General features: G+C 37.8%; 1 protein-coding gene and 1 long non-coding RNA gene across 2 annotated transcripts in view; both read left to right on the forward strand.

Annotated features, from left to right (window-relative positions):
• LOC5566787 (ataxin-2 homolog) overlaps positions 1–20050 on the forward strand; it is a 176232-nt gene that overhangs the window by 153764 nt on the left and 2418 nt on the right. The window lies entirely within an intron of this gene.
• Positions 18228–18670, forward strand: LOC110674799. The gene is made up of 2 exons (XR_002499204.1): positions 18228–18440; positions 18500–18670. It is a non-coding gene; the product is annotated as an uncharacterized LOC110674799 (long non-coding RNA).

Genomic DNA, 20050 nt, shown 5'->3' on the forward strand with positions numbered 1-20050 from the left:
CATGTTTTAATGACTTTTTTCGTTGCTTACCTTTTTCTCACTTTGAACACTCTTTTATAACACTATATAACCGATTCGCGCAACACGCCTCCACTCGTGACCACACCTAACTCACGCTCAAAAATTTGTCGCGACGCCGAGCAGGTGGACCTAAAAAGGCGAATCGAAAAGCAATTCGCATCCGTACCTGGCACTACTGCAGCACCCTTCGCGACCATCGAACTCCCCCCAAGAAACCCACCCTCCGCAAGTTGAACATAGACTTATCAATCGCGCGCACATAAACACCATAAACATGCGTTCAACGTGTCTCTTCGACATCTACCAGATACGTTAGGTGCGCCAAGCATCGAAGACGACAGCCCAAATCATCAATCGGCGATGAACGGATCGGCGAGTTTTGTTAGGCTTAACTTTCCTGATTTCCTGCAAGCATCGCCAGCGACGAAAATTGACTACTACTCTGCCACCTCGCAGCTATTCAACTACCAATAGGCCGACCGAGATGGCGCATATACCTTATACACAACCCATCTTCCGGAAATCGCGACTGTTTTTCGTTCATTACCGAACAATATCCAAGTTTACCATTGACAAAATTACGTGTTGAGCTGCTGGTAATTGAATAGTGTTTATATTTTTGGTTGGAATTTTTCTCTTATCTTTAGAAATCTGTTTAATTTTGGTTCCCGGTTTGTAGTTAGAATTCCTTTTCGGTCGCTTCGTATTTTCTACACTTCCATAGTTGTCGTTTCTTTTTATGATCTTTAGATTTGCAATAGAACCAGTTGCGCTCGACTGTGTGCGGTCCCGCTTTGATTTGCTAGAAGAGTTATCTTTTGCCGTACGAATTAAAGTCGAATGACCTCATGTCATAAGGGCTTTCCCTATGATACGTTAGATTAAGATCTGTCTTATCAACGGCTTTCATCACCATCATTACGCTAACTTTAACCCGTGTAGGCCTGAGTGGAAGCAAAAATTCTAAAACCCTCACCGCTCATCGAATTCTTAATGGATTCAAATGATTTTTTCATCTGTATACTGGCACTTATCTAGTTTCTAGAAGTGGACAGAGGAACGCGGAAATATTCCTGTGGTCGGAGTTATTCCGGTGGGTTACTGGGCCAGGTCAGTTGAGAAGAGTACTGTGCGATTGTGCCCCTGGAGGTAAGCAAATTTCAAGACACAGATATTTCCGGAACCGGATATAATGTGGCCAGTATATGACGAAATTTTAAGAAAATTACATCAGTGTAAACCTTTTCGGGTCTCGGGACGCCTCAAACTTACGATAAAGTGGCCGATTTGTATCTGTACATATGTGCCAAGCTTATGGGAACGCATTTTAGTGCATAATTACGTTTGATTTCTACTTTCCGAGCATTGAAACGGTTTAGTATCCAACAAATCTATAGCCGGTTCCTCCGGGCATAACGTCCGAATGGCCACATCCGGTATATTTAAAGCGGTGCAAAAATCTTCATTTATAATGCTAAACATCATATCTTAATGATTTATGCAAATTAAAATGATTGTCAATGCAAATAAATAAAGGTAACTTGGCATGTCCCAAAAAATAGTCCTTTTTAACCCGAATTGACCCAGTGACCCACCGGAATAACTCCGGCCACAGGAATATTTCCGAATTCCTCTGGCCACTTTTAGAGACTAAATATGTCGGCTAGTAAACTGACAAAAAATCATTTGAATCCGTTAAGAATTCTCTGAGCGGTGAGGCTTTCAGTGTTTTTGCTTTCACTCAGGCCTATACGGGTTAAAAGTACTGGGTATCGAAAGAACATTTTCAAAATGTTCTAGCTTGCTAGTAAAAACTAGCTCTCATATTTGTATGGGGCATGCCATCTAATTAAAAGCACCCTATCAGCATGCAAAGCGAGTCGTTTGCTAGTTTTTGCTAAAAAATTATATATGAATGACTGTTTCGATTTAAACAACGGACACTTAAGGCACAGACAAACAGACATAACACTGACTTGATTATCATCACTCACACACTAAACGATCGTTTCATATTCGATTTGTTTCAAGTCTCACAATCAGAGACGCGTGCATAGTTCTTCGTGACATTTCACACCACCACCAACATTATCAAGCATTAAATAGATCCACTTTTTTAGATTGCGGTTTAACATTTTGATTCCGTGACATGATTGACTTGCTGACTTATGAGACTGAGGAGACTTGATTTTGCCCCCTTTTCTTTAAGACGGATTTCACGCCAACTCGACACGCGATTGGCAGCACCCCTTCAGAATTCAATGAAACTTTCTGGATGTCAAAAGTATGTGAAACTAAGATATTGCTGTTTGCATTTGAGGTGCAAATCTTTACTAAATGAGCTTCAAATGCGGTAAGACAAAACAATCAAAGGACGCCTAGCAACGATTACTCATATCACCGCCAACCTAGCAAAGAAAAGCTATCTTTGACATCGGGTTGCTTGTGGAAAATCTTACCGCGTTTAGTGTTCTCGCATTTGATATTTGCATTTCAAATGCACACAGCAATACTTTGCATACTTTGTTTTTCCAAAATCGATCTAGACTAACATTTGGAAAGGTTCAATTTTTTTTTACTTTTTTTATAAACCCGTATAACTCAAAAACGGTAAGACCTACAAAAAAGTGTTGTATGAGGGACTGTCGTGAAATTTTCTGACGTTTTAGAGAAAAATATTAAAAAAATAAAAACACATTTTCTACACTGAAAAAAAAAATATTCAAAACTTTAAAGTCGATTTAAAAAAAACTGCCATTTCAGATTTTGATTATCCTTAAGCAAAAAGTTTCGTAAATAAATTTACTAAAAGTCGTCCATACATTGCAAATTGGGCAAATTTTAGGGAAAAAAGTTTTTCTTACTTCGAATTTTTTAAGTCCTAAACTGAAATTTTTTTTTCAAAGATTTTGTTTTAAACCGTCAAATATGATCGTGTTTTCAAGTGATAAATGAGTTTGAATCAGAAAATAGATTGTATGTTTTATTGAGAATAGTTAAAAAACGGAATTATACAGTGATTGTTTTTTAAATGAAGGCAATCAATGGACTTCGCCTCTGCCTATGAGGAAATCAACTCCGTCTAACAATCCGACGGATTTTTATGGTTTTAAAGCTATCACAACAGTATTGCAAACATTGAAAAGTTACAACCTTATCCATATTCCATTAAATTCTCTTCTAGAAAAAGTTTTGTGAAAAATAACTTACGCCAGATGAATAAGAAATAATGAATATGTTTGTATTGTTATCTACCTAAAAAAAGTTGATAAGCTCATAACTCATGATTTTATTTGCAAATAACAGTCTTCTTTTTCACGAAACAAAAAAGACTCCTTAAAACAAGGTTAAATACTGGTAATTAGCGACTTTTCTGAAAATTATAACGCTGCTCAAGGATATCACTGGAATAATTCCCAATTCTAAATTTATCATAAAAAAGATAATAAATTGGAAAATGTTAGTTTTATTATAATATCAGACCCATGACACAGTAGCAGTTCAGCTATTTATTTCAAAATTGATAAATTTTGTTAAACAAATCAAAAGTTATTTTTAAGTCAGATGGAGCTGCAGCTCATTATAAAAATAGAAAATAAAAATTGCCAGCTTATGTAATTTCAAGAAAATACATGGATTGGAAGCAGAGTGGCACTTTTTTGCCACATCCCACGGCAAAGGCCCCTGTGACGCTATTGGTGGCACTCTCAAGCGAATGGCACAATCGCAACTCCGCGAGAACTATTCGACTGGGCAGTGAAACAAACTGATACATGTATCACCAAATTAAATTTCCGTTATATATCTAATGAACAATATGTTAAAATGTCAGAGGAATTGGTGGAATTGTTTGATAAGGTTAAAACTGTCCCTGGTACCCAAAAATATCATTGTTTTATGCCTATTAGTGATACACAAATTGCAGCCAAACGGTATACCAATTCAGAGGATGAACCAAAAATATTCAATTTATTCAGTAAAGCCCAAAAATAATGTAAATATTCATGTGCAGATACTACGTTTTAGGATATATAGCAATAATAAAAATAAAAACAAACCACGACTTTTTTCATAAGCATAATATTGACCCTTTCCTGACACCTGTTAAGATTGGCTTTGACCAAATAAGAAATTAAATATTATTGTGATATCTTTCCAACCATAAAAAAACCCATCGGATTGTTAGAAGGAGTTGATTTTCTCATAAGCGGTATGGTGCGAGATCAATTGAATTTAATTTTAAAAAAAACTGTATAATTCCGTTTTATTTCTTTTAACTACTCCCAATAAAACAAATATAATCTATTTTGTGATTAAAACTCATTTATCACTTGAAAATATGATCATACTAGACGATTTGAAGCGAAATAAAAATTAAATAAAAAGTTCATTTTGGACTTAAAAAATTCGATGTTACAAAAACTTTTTTCTCTAAAATATGCCCAATTTGCAATGTATGGACGACTTTTAGTAAATTTAATTACGAAACTTTTTGCTTAAGGATGATCACAATCAGAAGTGGCCGTTTTTTTAAATCGACTTTAAAGTTTTGAATTTTTTTTTTCAGTGTAGAAAATGTGTTTTTATTTTTTCAATATTTTTTTCTCAAACTTCAGGAAATTTCACGACAGTCCCCCATACAACACTTTTTTGTAGGTCTTACCGCTTTCGAGTTATACGGGTTTATAAAAAAGTAAAAAAAAAACTTTGAGACTTGAAAAATTCGATGTTAGAAAAACTTTTTTCCCTAAAATATGCCCAACTTGCAATGTATGGACGACTTTTAGTAAATTTAATTACGTAACTTTTTGATTAAGGATGATCAAAATCTAAATGGCCGTTTTTTTAAATCGACTTTGAAGTTTTGAATAATTTTTTTTTTCAGTGTAGAAAATGTGTTTTAATTTTTTTAATATTTTTTACTAAAACGTCAGGAAATTTCACGACAGTCCCTCATACAACACTTTTTTGTAGGTCTTAACGTTTTCGAGTTATACGGGTTTATAAAAAAATCAAAAAAAACTTTGACCCTTTCCAAATGTTAGTCTAGATCTATTTTGAAAAAAAAAAACAAAGTATGCAAAGTATCTTAGTTTCACATAGTCTTCACACCCAGAAAGTTTCATTGAATTCTGAAGGGGTGCTGCCAATCCCTTTGTCGAGTTGCACACTGGTTCAGAGCCCGAAAAACATGCGTTTTTTAGTTTTCGATGTCTAAACGTGATTTTAGAAGGGTGATATGTTCTGATGAGTTGGAGGATATTGCTTAAGCTTTATTTTGATATAAAAATAATTGTGATCTATCCACCTAGCAGTGCAGTGTGAAAATATTTTTTTCAATATTTGCTCAAATCGAGTAGCTGTCTTCAGCAAAGTTGTAGATAATGATAATTGAAAAATTTTCTTCTAAGACACCAATTTTGTACAAACGCTTGTTCAAAAGTTTCAGAGCATTTTGTATAAAATACTCATAAAACCAGATTTTTTCGAATAACTTTTTACGTAACGATCTTAGCAAAAATGTTTATTCTAGAAAGTTGTCAACAATCAAAAAATCATTCTTTCTCTCGAAGACACCAACTTTCTATCTCATCTGATTTTCGAGTTATTATCAATTTTAGTTAAAAAAATAGTCACTTTTTGACTCAAAATATCATGGAAAGCGGAAAAAAGCGGCAAACCAAACAACTTCCATTTGAAAGATATTCTTTTAGGCTAAAGCTCACGCATTGTTTCGTTTTGTTCCGTCGTATTCCCATGCTCTTCAGGAACTACTGTTTATGGACCCATTTATAGCCATTTAAAGAAATAAATAAAATAAAATGAAAACATAGCCCATAGTGGTTTCTGCGCTCGTGTACATACACGGTACATGTCACCAACACTACTTAAAAATTGCTGGTGGAAAATATAAACAAAGATCAGCTGTTCCCTGCAAAATCATATGGCAGTATTTTCAACCAGCAAATTTGCGCATGTGTTCGTGGCACCGCTCGGCGAGAGCTCAATTTGATCAGTTGTCATTCTCCTCCTCGCCCACACTCATACACAGTAACGTGTTATAAAAATGTTGTTCTATGATGAGCAATATACTTGTGTTGGTTAAATGACCAAACAAGTAAAATGAGAACTGAAACGATCGTCCATTGAAATAATGTATGTGAAAATTATCATGATTTTATTACTTTGACAGTTTTAATTTGTGAGGGCAGTTGTTTAAAGAGCAAAATAGAGATGTTCAAATAACTTTCAAGCACAACTACTTGCGTTAAAATCTTTGTTCTGTGAAGTTATTTATAAAAATGCTTTAAATGGGCCCATAAACAGTAGTTCCTAATGAGCATTGGAACACGACGGAACAAAATGAAACAATGTCTGACCGTTAGCCTAAAAGAATATCTTTCAGATGGAAGTTGTTTGGTTTGCCGCTTTTTGCCGCTTTCCATGATATTTTGAGTCAAAAAGTGACTATTTTTTAACTAAAATTGATAATAACTCGGAAATAAGATAAGATAGAAAGTTGGTGTCTTCGAGAGAAAGAATGATTTTTTGATTGTTGACAACTTTCTAGAATAAACATTTTTGCTAAAATCGTTATGTAAAAAGTTATTTGAAAAAATCTGGTTTTAGGAGTATTTTATACAAAATGCTCTGAAACTTTTGAACAAGCGTTTGTACAAAATTGGTGTCTTAGAAGAAATTTTTTCAATTATCATTATCTACAACTTTGCTGAAGACTGCTACTCGATTTGAGCAAATATTGAAAAAAATATTTTCTCACTGCACTGCCAGGTGGATAGATCACAATTATTTTTATATCAAAATAAAGCTTAAGCAATATCCTCCAACTCATCAGAACATATCACCCTTCTAAAATCACGTTTAGACATCGAAAACTAAAAAACGCACGTTTTTCGGGCTTTGAACCAGTGTGAGTTGGCGTGAAATCCGTCTTAAGGCACGTCATTCGTTTTGGCAGCCAGGTTGACATTTCAGCTCGCAATTTCAATGTAACAAAACGCAGTACTCACAGTTTATATTGATCTGGAAAAGTATCACTATAGGCACTGACATTTCTACAAGTATGTTGATACTTTTTCAGATGCGTCAGTGCAATACCAACTGATTTTCATTGATTCGAAATTGTGACATGATTTATTTAGCAACAATCATCAAAGACGCGTGTAAATTTCAATGATGGTCTACTTCGCCTCAATGCTTAACTCTGTAGAGACATCAAATTTTAATGAGATATCTGCACAGGCTATTCAGTACACTCAATTTTCATTATCACCAATTACAAGTCTTGGCCACCTTGTGAATACTGGGTTCGGCGTAGAGTTGGACGAGCTCGTGGTTCATCTTTCGCCGCCATACACCGTTCTCCTGAACGCCGTCGAAGATCGTCCTAAGCGACGTTCGAAGACTCCAACTGCTTGGAGGTCCTCCTCGAGCATCGTCAACGCTTCATGGCCGTAGAGGACTATCGGCCTTATGAGCGTTTTGTACATGTTACATGGTGCAGGTGTGAATCTTTTTTGACTGCAGCTTCTTGTGGAGGCCATAGTAGGCCCGACTTTCACTGACGATGCGCCTCCGTATTTCACGGCTAACGTTATTTTTAGACATCAACAAGGATCCAAGGATCGAACGTCTATCGTGACACTGCTACCCAGGCGAGTCTATTCCGCAGACGCATTCACCACCAGTCCAACTTTAGCTGCCTCGCGTTTCACTTCGGCCGACAACATCCGCGAAGCAAACAAATTGACTGGATCTCGTAAAAATAGTACCCCGGATGTTAAGCCCGGCTCTCCGCATAACACCTTCTAGCGCAATATTGTACAACAGTCACGAGAGTCCATCACCTTGTCGTAGTTCTCGGTGGGTTCCAAACGAACTGGAATGTTCGCCTGAAACCTTCACACAATTTCGCACACCTTCCATCGTCGCTCTTATCAAGCTCGTGAGCTTCCCGGGAAAGCTGTTCTCGTTCATGATTTTCCATAGCTCTACTCGGTCGATACTATCGTATGCCGCCTTGAAATCAATGAAAAGGTGATGCGTTGGGGCCTTGTATTCACGCATTTTTGGAGGATTTGCCGTACAGTAAAGATCTGGTCCGTTGTCGATCGGCCGTCAACGAAGCCGGCTTGATAACTTCCCACGAACTCGTTTGCTATAGGTGACAGACGACGGAAGATGATCTGGGATAATACTTTGTAGGCCGCATTTAGAATGGTGATCGCTTGAAAGTTTTCACAATCTAACTTGTCGCCTTTCTTGTAGATGGGGCGTATTACCCCTTCCTTCCACTCCTCCAGTAGCTGTTTTGTTTCCCAGATTGCGCCTATCAGCCGGCGCAGACAAATGGCCAGCCTCTCCGGACCCATCTTTATGAGTTCAGCTTCGATACCATCCTTACCAGCAGCTTTATTGAGCTGGTGAATTGCATCCTTAACCTCCCTCAAAGTGGGGGCTGGTTGCTTTCCATCTCCCGCAGTACTGACAAAGGCATTTCCTCCGTTGTCCCGTCCTTCATTGCCTGTGCTCTCAGCACCATTCCGGTGTTCGTCGAAATACTGCTTCCACCTTACGATCACCTCACGCTCGTCCGTCAAAATGCTCCCATCCTTATCCCTGCACATCTCGGCTCGCGGCACAAAGCCGTTGAGGGATGCGTTGAGCTTCTGATAGAACTTAGGGGCAAGTCCTCTATGCCCGGACACTTTTTGTTTTTTGGTAATATTTTAAAATCTACATTAGTTTTACCGTTAATTTTTGTACAGTATAAAAAAATACATTATTTTAAGTAAAAACTCACGTGGGGACAAAAATAAACCTTTACAATTCATTTTCATGGTGGTTTACATTATGTACCAAAAATGGTGTGCACTGAAATGTTTTTTTTTTATTTATAGTAGGGTACAAAAAAGCTTCAAAAGCCTGGCCTGTTGTGTGTTGGCATGGTGTGGGACTCACGTTAGGCGTGCTTAACCACTAAAAAACTTTCCCTACTGCTCCTGTGCCTCGATCCCCCCCGGAACTACATCAGGCAACTTCATCGGGGGAGGGCTGTGCTCATGCAATTCGTCAATCTCAGCCTCTAGCTGTTCTGCTAGTTCGCTGTTGGAGCTTAAGGTGAAGATGCATCGACGCCAAAACTCGAATTTACCAGAGCACAAATGCAGAGAACCAGACAACCAATTGTGTAGGAAATTTAACTCACTGGTCACTTGCTGGTGGTGACCAGTGAGTTAAGTTTATAGCACAAACGGTTGTCTGGTTCTCTGAATTTGTGCTCTTGAAAATTCGGGGTTAGGCTTTGATGTATCTTACTCTTAATGTCGTCAAAAACGCTGATCAATACGACATTTCAACGGTGTCTTTGCGACTACTCGTTTTGCCCAATTGGCGGTTGGAGATCTCGCCGGGGCTGTGGACAGCTTTCTGTGCGACGACACATACTTCCCTTGGGGTGCTGCCATAGTAAACGCGTCTTGCGATGCGTGCGCGTGTGCGAGCCCGCAAAGCAGAATATCAACAACAGGAAATCCTTTGATCGCATCGCGTTCGCGGACGCGGACGCGTTACTATGACCGCACCGTTGGGCTAGCGCGTCAGAGCCCTGTTGATCTTCTTCTGGACGCTCATGTGCACTTCGCTGCTCTACGACGACTCGTTCTCCGCTGCTGCTGTTCGAGCTTTCCTGGTTGACCTGTTGGATGCCGAGCTCGGTCCAGCGATTCCGGTTGGAGGATGACTTCCGGTTCACTGACGCGTGTTTTGGTATAATCCTGGAATACTAAAATCTTAATATCATTATTTGTTTTTGGAAAATTCAAACTGTCCTGGCATAGGCTGTCCGGGCATAGAGGACTTCCTCCAACGCGTTTCTTGAGACCGGCACAGCTGTTTCCGTCTATAACGTTCCACGTTCTGTCGGGTCCCTTGCTGCAGCATGACCGCCCGCGCTGCATTCTTCTCCTCCAGAATCTGCCTACATTCCTCGTCGAACCAATCGTTCCGTCGATTCCGGCCCACGTACCCGACATTGCTCTCAGCTGCATTGTTGATGGCTGCTTTCTCCAGCAGTCCTAAAGAGGGGCTTCATGTAGCTTGACGTCTTCCGGTAATGCAGCCTCGAGGTGCTGCGCGTAGGCATTGGCGGTTGCTTAAGCTACCGCGCGGCCGTCGGTACCGTACGTTGTTAACGACGGAGAGTTTAGGGCGCAGTTTAACCATCACCAGATAGTGGTCAAAGTCGATGTTAGCGCCACGATAGGTCCAGACGTCGATAACGTCGGAGAAGTGCCGTTCATTAATCAGAACGTTGTCGATTGGCGATTCTGTCTACTGTGCTATCGCTGTGCTGGAAGTAGGTGCTACGAATGGCCATATTCTTAGAGGCGGTCACCCGTTCTTCCCTAAGGTTGCTCGTACCCCGACCAGTACCGTGAGGAGGTAGTGATAGGAGTTGCTGGGCAAGAGGCCAAGGATCGCACAGAGTGATCTATTTTATTCCTGCAAGTACCAATGGTACGCCATGCTCAGCCATTTACCGTGCCAAATGTCCTCTCAAGCTTCAATTAGGGGTGGTCCATTTATTACGTAAGGGTTAATGGGGGGAGGGGGGGTTCGAGATTTCTTACGCGCCATACAAGTTATTTTTGATTTTCATACAAAAAATCATACCATGGGGGGAGAGGGGGTCGAAAAACCGTCAAAATTGTCTTACGTAATTAATAGATAGTCCCTTAGTAGCGCGCTGGGGTCACGCTACAGAAGCGACATGTGAGTTTTCTCTCTAGGCAATGTTTAGAGTTTTCACCCGTGATCCGGAACGTGATATCGCTCATGGGTGAAGCAAGTTTTGCCTTCCAATAATAAGAATCTCTCTAATCTAATTCGGTCTTTTTTGCAGACAAGAAGTCTCTATAATTTCTATTTTCAAGACACCAGCCCTGGTGTTGTGACGACAAAGAGCAATGGACAGGATTGGCGACAGTATTTTGTACGTCGATTTCAACAGGGAATAGGGATTCATTCTACTTCTTCGTAAGCGCTATTATTCGTCGTAGCAAACATAAATTGTTCCATTATGGCAGATATTCAAACTTACCTGCAATATAGATTCAGTATGAATCTGTTGAATACTAAAACTTTGTATATTTTTAACACTTCAGTCGTCGCGCTGTTGTTTTTTGTACAACACTGTTGAAAAAACCTCGCTTTTCGTTCACAAAAGCAGCGTGGTGGTTCTGACGGTGGCAAACCGCGCGACGACTGGAAGGTTAACTTTAGCAATTATGCTTCAGTGCGTTAAATTAGGCACATTAAAAAATGGATGCATCAATTAAGGAACACAATGGGTTTCACAACAAGTTATTAGAACATGAAGATTGAAACGTGTAATATATATTTTTGCCATGGACCTTTGCACGAGTTTATTATTTGACGTTTGAGCGGTGCCGTGTTATTCATGTGACCATGAGTAAATTCGGCACCGCTCAAACGTCTAATAATTGAACTTTGGTCCATTATGTTGCATATCAGCGTACTGTTCGTAAAAAAAATGAACAACATAATGGGAGAGCCGGAATCGTGATCAATCGTGTTCGTTTTTTTTTGCGTTGTACGGTTACGAAAAAGCATCGCGAAGTGTGTTGTAATGTTTTTCATTTTATTCTATTGCTTGCTCCTACGGAGACAGAAGACGGAATCAATGATCAATCAGTCGTTCGTTTGTCCCAAAGTTGGCTATGCCTAGTGGCATTTTTTTTGTTTTGCTTGGTTTATGCGTTGTGGACAGCCTCTCATTTCGTGTAATTTAGACTGCATTTTCCTTTCCTTTGTTTTGTAAGCATTAATCCTATGACCTTGGAGGGATCGGTTCTGCTTTTTCTGAGCATAATGTCACTTCCGTCGAACGCGCGATCATTCCCTTTTTCATGGGAAAAATATTGTTGATACTGCAAATACAGCATCATTCTTCTCTTTTGCTTGCCGGCATTCAAAAGATTAAATTTAAAACAATAAAACATCAATTGCTCTGGGTCTATCGCCAGTTTTCCAGGCGAATCTTGACCTCATACCTTTCCCAACCCCCAACTCCGTAGCACCCATGAGGGCGTCGCTGAGTCGGTGGCCTCTCATTAAGTAAGTGCTACATAAACATTTCCTCTCCCTTTCCCAAGTTACGGTAAAGATGGACGTGACCGGGAATAGCGTTATTCATGGTTTTGGTAATCTTGTTAAGGATTGGATCAAGGTTCACTCTCTAACCCTACTCCTGAAAGCAATCTAGATGAGATTATCAAAATAAAAAACATGAATGTTGCTATGTAGTACAAAAGTGGAATCGATAAACCTACATTTTGCATTTACATGTACATAAGAGCATTCATATTTATTCACTATCCTATTCAATTTTATGTTTACTGAAAATGGTCAATGCTCGCCTGATCTGGGATAACGCCCTAAAAGCCATTGGTAACCATTTGTGTAGTTCGTTGTTTCTGTGCAAATGAATGAATCAGCTTGAGCAATAGACCATTTCCGTGAAAAATTTTTATTGGCTTATATGCTTTCTGTCAATTTACTGAACAGACTTTCCCAAGGAACCGATATGTTTTGAAGCCTCTAACTATTAGAAAACAATGAAAAACTTGCGGCACGTTAGTTCACCCCTCGGTCCCCTACAATTTATTTCTCTCCGATTTTTATGCGACCCCTTTTTGCCCTATGATTTTTTCTCCACGTCGTGGTGAATATTTGATCAGCTGATTCGGATCAATCATGATAGAGAGAGTGTACATGGTGACATCACGGACAAGTTTTCATCTTAGTCCCTCTTCCATTAACTTGTATTGACTGTCCCGCTCTTTGACTTTCCTGCTGAAATTGTTTTTTTTTTTATAAGGAGTTGCCATTCACTGCTGGAAATGTTGGAGTTTCGAGGTTATGTCAGGCGTACAACCATCTATAGGGCACTTGCAGCCTTTGTTTAGTGTGCCCAACGGACCCCTTTGATTTTGCTGGGAAACGTTTCGTAACGTGTTTTCCGTTTCAAACCGTTACCCAGCAAAATCAAAGGGAGCCGTTGGGCACACTTTTGTTTGCTGCAAGCGCCCTATAGCTTTATTCATGTTTCAATACGTTATATATTAGATGCTGTTTTGGTTTGCTGGTGACTAATTTGGTGAAAGCGAAAGATCACGACGAAATCTTTCGCGATCATACCATCTCCTTTGCCTGGAGCTGCTCCGATTGGATATATACGAAGAATTTTTCTCTCTTCCGGTTTTGTGGTCGACCGGGGGCTGGCGATGAGCGTCGCACCATAATGTTTTGAACCTTTTTTTAACTGTAAATCCGGAAGACTATACAAGATGCCCTCGATTGGCACATCCATCATTCAGAATGGATTCTCCCAGCTTCCATGCATGGTTATTAAGTGACCAGAACAAAATTCTGTCGCATGGAGAAATCTTCGTCGCTCCCTCCAGTTTACCGCCGTCCACGGGCCCGGTGGGGAGCAGAACCGTTTTTGGGAACTATTGTGAAGCACCGCAGCGGCTGCGGACGGGGAAAATATTTGTTGTGGTCGTGAAGGTTTTTGTTGTGGAGGAAAACCATCAGAATGCGAGAATTACATTTTTTTTCAGGAAGTCCTATGAGAGGGGTAAATTAAACGGGGAAGCGCTCATGGTTCCGGAAAATAAATGAGGAAGCGGAACCATAAGGCTTTCGGTGGCAGTTTGATAACACAGATGCATCTGAGCTTGCGACAGATTTCTCCGCAATGTTCTGGTTTACTCAGGTGGGAAATATAATTGATGCAAACCACTAGCTCTCTTTTCTATTCTTCCGCTGTGCTTATTCAGAGCAAATAGTGACGTCACAATCTGCGCGGCATAAGCATAGCGGATGAGTAAGAGAGAGGAAAAATGGCACGCATCGATGATCTTCTCCACCTGAGTAGATTCAGAACATGGATTTTTCCATTTCTGTTGATTGTCGTGATTGTCCGATTTGACATTGACATTTCATCATGTCTACAAATACGCAACGCAGGGGTATGACTAAAAGTTGTGGAAAAATCTCCACTTTGTATACCCACAGGGTTGAAACAACTGTGCCGCACGACAGTTTTGACATCAAAAAGTGGTGAATTTCCAAGTTTTCAAAAAATTGTAAGAAAATAAGGACTTCATATAAATTAGATCTTGGAACGCCAATAATCATTAAAAATGGTCGTCTTTCGAAGAAAAATATAAAAATATGGGGTAAGGTCTGACGGAAATGGTCTATTCCACCGAACATGACGATTTTTTTTTAAATTTAATTTTTGTATTTTTTGAATCGCCTGAAAATTTGCATACAGATTCTTTATGACCAAAAATGCCATTTTGCACCTGCAGACCGCCATTTTGAACCTCGCCTTATTTTTGAGAAGGGCGTATCGGAAAATGCATAGCAAATCTTTAAAAAACTGTAACTCGAAAACGGTTTGTCCGATCGATTTGAGATCTTCTACAAAGTTGTAGGTATTGCTTAGGACTAGATGGAGGAAAATATTCACGGTAAAAAAAAGTTACAGATTATTTTTTATTTCAAAAACAAAATTTTAAAATCGATTTTCTCCAGAAACGCAGTTTTGATTTTTTTATTTTTGGACATGTTTTAGGGGACAACTTATGTGATTTATTGCACAATGTTTCATAATGGAAGAATTATGGACAAAAAAGTAATGATTTTTTAAAACATTACAGATTTTGAAAAAAAAATCGAAATAGAGAAAAAAACAATAATTTTTTATGTGATTATTTGAAAGTACAGAAAAATTGCAATCGTACTTAAGTACTTAAGTATTTTTTTTCTAAGTTGCATCAATTTCGAGATATACTCATATTTATATAAAATTTTCAAATAAAAAAAGTAAAATAGGCCCTTTTCAAACATATTTCGTGTTTCTCCATTCCAGAAATATTTTATTTTGATTGAGTGAATCGTAGCTGAATTGTTTATTGTTTGATCAAAACCTATATACTAAAATATTTAAAAAAGTATGCACGGTAAAAAAATATAAACGAAATTTTCAAATGAAAATTTGAAGTCCATTGTTCTTAAAAACCACAAAATTGATGTTTTTAATTTTTGGATATGTTTTGCAGCATATTGTTTGTAATTTCTTGCACAATGCCTCAAAACGGAAAATTTTTGGATAAAAAATAAATTATTTAAAAAAAAAAATAAATAAAACGAATTTATGTAAAACGATATTTTTGGTGCGTTTTTTTTTTGAGTACAGAAAAATAACTATATATTTTTAAATATGAAAAATTTATATCGAAAAATACTCAAGTAAAATGTAGCTGAGATGCATCACTTCCGAGATATACACTGTAAATCTAAACGTGGCATTAAAAATGTGATTCTATCACAACGGTGTGCCTTTGGTCCCCAGGGCTAAGCCCGGCTAATGGGTAAGATTTCGTAATCCGTAAGATTTTGGTAATCCGTAAGACTTCGACAATGTTTAGAACAACTTTGTTTGAACACTTTAATTGAACTGATATAACTCATTGCCAAAAAAATATGTTTGGACAGCTTCACGCACAACAAAAATAAATACCTCTGTAAAACGCCTCCTCAGTCCACAATATAATGCTGTATCTTCTTTCGTAGCACGTCAATTTCACAGGCAAATAAACGTCACCTACAATCACTGTACAATCACTGTTGATACAACACTAATGCTCTCACGGTTTCAGACTTACCTTATATAATACATAGGTACTTCACACCACGAAGTTTTTGTACCGCATTTTTTTCAATGATGATTGCTACAGTGATAAAACATGACAACATAGCGCATTATTTCTGTACCCATGAAGTACGTTTTAAAAAAAGCATCGTTTTTCTTTTATTCATTTACCATGTCCAAATGTATGGGTATGGGAAAAACGTGTTTGTTCATCATACCTACTAACATAGGCAAAAGTGATGAAAACCCTTGTGGAGCCTGTTTAGTAGAATGCCTGTAAATATACAAAAAGATGAGTAGTACTGTTCCTTTTAATTCTACTATTGTATCCTTCGACAGATACGCGTATTTCAACCTCAACTGTAAAGCCGTCTTCAGTGTTGTGTACTTGACTTGAATTGGTTTGTGTTGTTGAAATCAAAATAAAATTTTCCGGAATGGAGAAACACGAAATATGTTTGAAAAGGGCCTATTTTTCTTTTTTTATATGAAAATTTTATATAAGTATGAATATATATCGAAATTGATGCAACCTAGAAAAAATGTACTTAAGTACTCTTCCAATGCATTTTCTGTACCATCAAATAAACACATAAAAAAATATTTCTTTCCTTTATTTCGATTTTTTTTCAAAATTTGTAATATTTTATAAAATTATAACTTTTTTGTCCATAATTCTTCCATTAAGAAACATTGAGTTCTGTTTGATCTTTCGACCTTGACACTTGCTTTTGCCGGGGCGAGCGACGAGGGCAGGATCAAACATGTCGCGCGTTGGTCTAGTAAGTGAAAAAGTGGCATGATCGGTGAGTTCGGTTGGAGTAACTGAAAAAGTGCCACGATCGGTTAGTTCTGTTTGATCCTTCGACCTTGACGCTTGCTCCTGGGCAGTGCGTCAAGAAAGCCCGAAAAGTTTTTTTTTAATTCTTTTTGGGTCGCGCGCTTATTTTTTTTTCCTGAGTGCTTTTTTATAGCCGAGCAAACGAGTGAAGCCGAAAGTGGATTGTGGCTGCTCAGTCAAGGATAACGGATCAATTGGTGAGCTCGTTTCATGCTACTATTTCTAATCTATAGAATATGTATGACTGCACATTCAATCGTTACAATGGTGGGATGTAAATATGATTTTTCAACAAACTATGGATGGTTCGTCACTGTGAGTGTCGACACAAACTCTGATTCATGATTTATTTATGTTTAACATTTTTTTTTCAGAACACCTCTTATACACCTTTATTTTTGTAATTAAAAAAACTTTGAATGGTTCGACACTACAAGTGTAGACTTGCGAAAGGTTCACTTTATTCAACAAACTTTGGATGGTTCGCCACTGTAAGTGTCGGCATAAGAGTGTTCTATGATGTCCCAACCAATCGAGTTTTTTGTTTCTTTTCAAATGAGTAAAATATAATAAATGCTTTCGTCCTGACAGCTGTGAGAATGTTACATTTAGGTATTTGTTCAACAAACTTTGAATGGTTCGTCACCTCAAGTGTCGGCATAATTTTCCTCTACATAGAAATTGTTCATATCAAATGAAAATATTATATTTACGTATAAGCATGTATATATCTCACAAATCATTGTTTATCATGGTCTAATCGCTTATCAAAGTGAATCCTATGACCCAACGATCCTCCCCATTAACAAACATCCTTCCCAGTAACCTTTGTGGAGATGCAGAGGCAAACACGGTCTCCAAAAAGCAAAGGTTACACACTAACATTCCTTCCCCCAATCCCACCTGACTGCAAGGACGTGGCCGGCGCCGTTATTGACCCTGTATAAATAGAGGCACTGAATTATGCACACTGAAGAAGATTATGGCCAATCCCAGCCGAACTTCTAGTTGATTCTTTGTGCATTTTCACTGACTTCGGTCAATCACGGAATAGCAACCATTGATATGTGTAGTCAGTCTAAGCTAAGCTAAGCTAATAATTCTTCCATTAAGAAACATTGTGCAACAAATCACATAAGCTGTCCCCTAAAACATGTCCAAAAATAATAAAATTCACAGATGCATTTTCATAGAAAATCGATTTTATTTTTTTTAATTAAAAAAAAACTGTCATTATTTATTACCGTGCATATTTTTTCCAAATAGTCCTAAACAATACCTACAACAACCGCAAAATATATCAAAAAACTAAAAACATCAATGTTGCGGTTTTTAAGAACTATTAGCTTTAAATTTTCATTTGAAAATATCGTTTCTATTTTTACCGTGCACTCTTTTTTCAATACTTAAGCATAAATGTTTTGATCAAACGATAAACGATTTAGCTACGATTCGCTCAATCAAAATATTTTTTTTCTGGAATGGAGAAACACGAAATATGCTTGAAAAGGGCCTATTTTTCTTTTTTTATTTGAAAATTTTATATAAATACAGTGATACCTCCATGAGTCGATGTTCCATGACTCGATATAGTAGAAGCATTAGCCTTAGAATGCTAATGTCGCGACTGTTCGTGTGACCAACATCTAGTATGCCTATTTCAGAAGTGATACTCAAAGTGTCAAATTTTCTTCGTTTCAATCATAGTAACTTTGTTTTCAAAACCAAAATATCATTCTGTCACAGTTGTTGTTATCGCAAATGAAATTCTCTGTTCTTCTGAAACACCAAATCGGTGTTGCCAAACAGGTAATTATTAATATTAATGCACAATACACGAAACATGATCGAATTGATTTTAATTCCAGGTTCACATAGATTGAGTGGGTCATCGATGGCGATAAGCTGTTTGCTGCCCGCTCTTTGCATCTGCTGCTAGAAAAAAGATTCTTACTGTCACTATTTGACCACTTGTGAAGAACTAATGCGTGTACCAAAAGAAATGGATTAAACTTATTATTTTTTGATTGGCTTCCGAATGTTTAAGCAGTTATCTTAATATTTTTCCTAATATTTGTATGCGGTTGGAAAGAAAAAAATAACTGTGCGGCAAATAAACGTTGTTTTATCAAGACGAAAAATCGAATGCAATTGACTTTATACGAATACGTGTATCCGAGCAGTTTTGAACTTGACGATAGATCTCTTTGTTCCTTTAAAATTTGTACTGCCGTTAGAAAGAAAGAGAAGAACATTTGGTTAAGTAACATTACAGTGTACTAAAGTGCCCTAAACACTTGAAGTACGTACCGTTTCCAGTTCAAGTCAGCTTCTCAATAAGTAAAATACCTAATAATGAAACGTATCGGAGATCGAATTAGAAATGATCCCATTATTAGAGATATTCATTCGCCATGTTTTTCCAGAGAGTAGGAATTGATTTCACATCCCTCTTATCGCCCGTTTAGGTTTTTTCCTCACGTAATGATACCAAAACTACAAAAAAACATTCCCATCACAACCATTGTATGGATGTAACAGCGCCTCTAGCGTTCTAATTCTAATATTTCTATTCTCGATATCGACTCATGGAACCATACTAAAAACAAAATTTCATGGTTACTATGATGGTCCCTAGAAGCAGCTTTCCAAAGGATTGCTGTTCCGTGACTCGATATTTCCATGAGTCGATGGTCCCTTCAATATCGACTCATGGAGGTTTCACTGTATGAGTATATCTCGAAATTGATGCAACCTAGAAAAATTTACTTAAATACTTTTCGATTGCAATTTTTCTGTATTTTCAAATAATCACATAAAAAATTATTGTTTTCCTCTATTTCGATTTTTTTCAAAATCTGTAATTTTTAAAAAAATCATAACTTTTTTGTCCATAATTCTTCCATTTTGAAACATTGTGCAATAAATCACATAAGTTGTCCCCTAGAACATATCCAAAAAAAAAACGAAACTGCGTTTCTGGAGTAAATCGATTTTAAAATTTTGTTTTTGAAATAAAAAATAATCTGTAACTTTTTTTTACCGTGCATATTTTTCTCCATATAGTCCTAAGCAATACCTACAACTTTGTAGAAGATCTCAAATCGATCGGACAAACCGTTTTCGAGTTACAGTTTTTTAAAGACTTGCCATGCATTTTCCGATACGCCCTTCTCAAAAATAAGGCGAGGTTCAAAATGGCGGTCTGAAAGTGCATAATGGCATTTTTGGTCATAAAGAATCTTTATGTAAATTTTCAGGCGATTCAAAAAATACAAAAATAATCGGGTTTGCGAAACGGCGTGGAACCGCTCAGCTTCCAAACCAACATCACTGGCGTGTAGAGAATAATCCTTTCTTCACCATACCGTTGTAAAATAACATGTACCTCCATTTAAATGGTCAGAAACAACGAGCTA

Source organism: Aedes aegypti, chromosome 1 (assembly GCF_002204515.2).
Source record: "Aedes aegypti strain LVP_AGWG chromosome 1, AaegL5.0 Primary Assembly, whole genome shotgun sequence".
NCBI classification, from domain to species: Eukaryota; Metazoa; Arthropoda; class Insecta; order Diptera; family Culicidae; genus Aedes; species Aedes aegypti.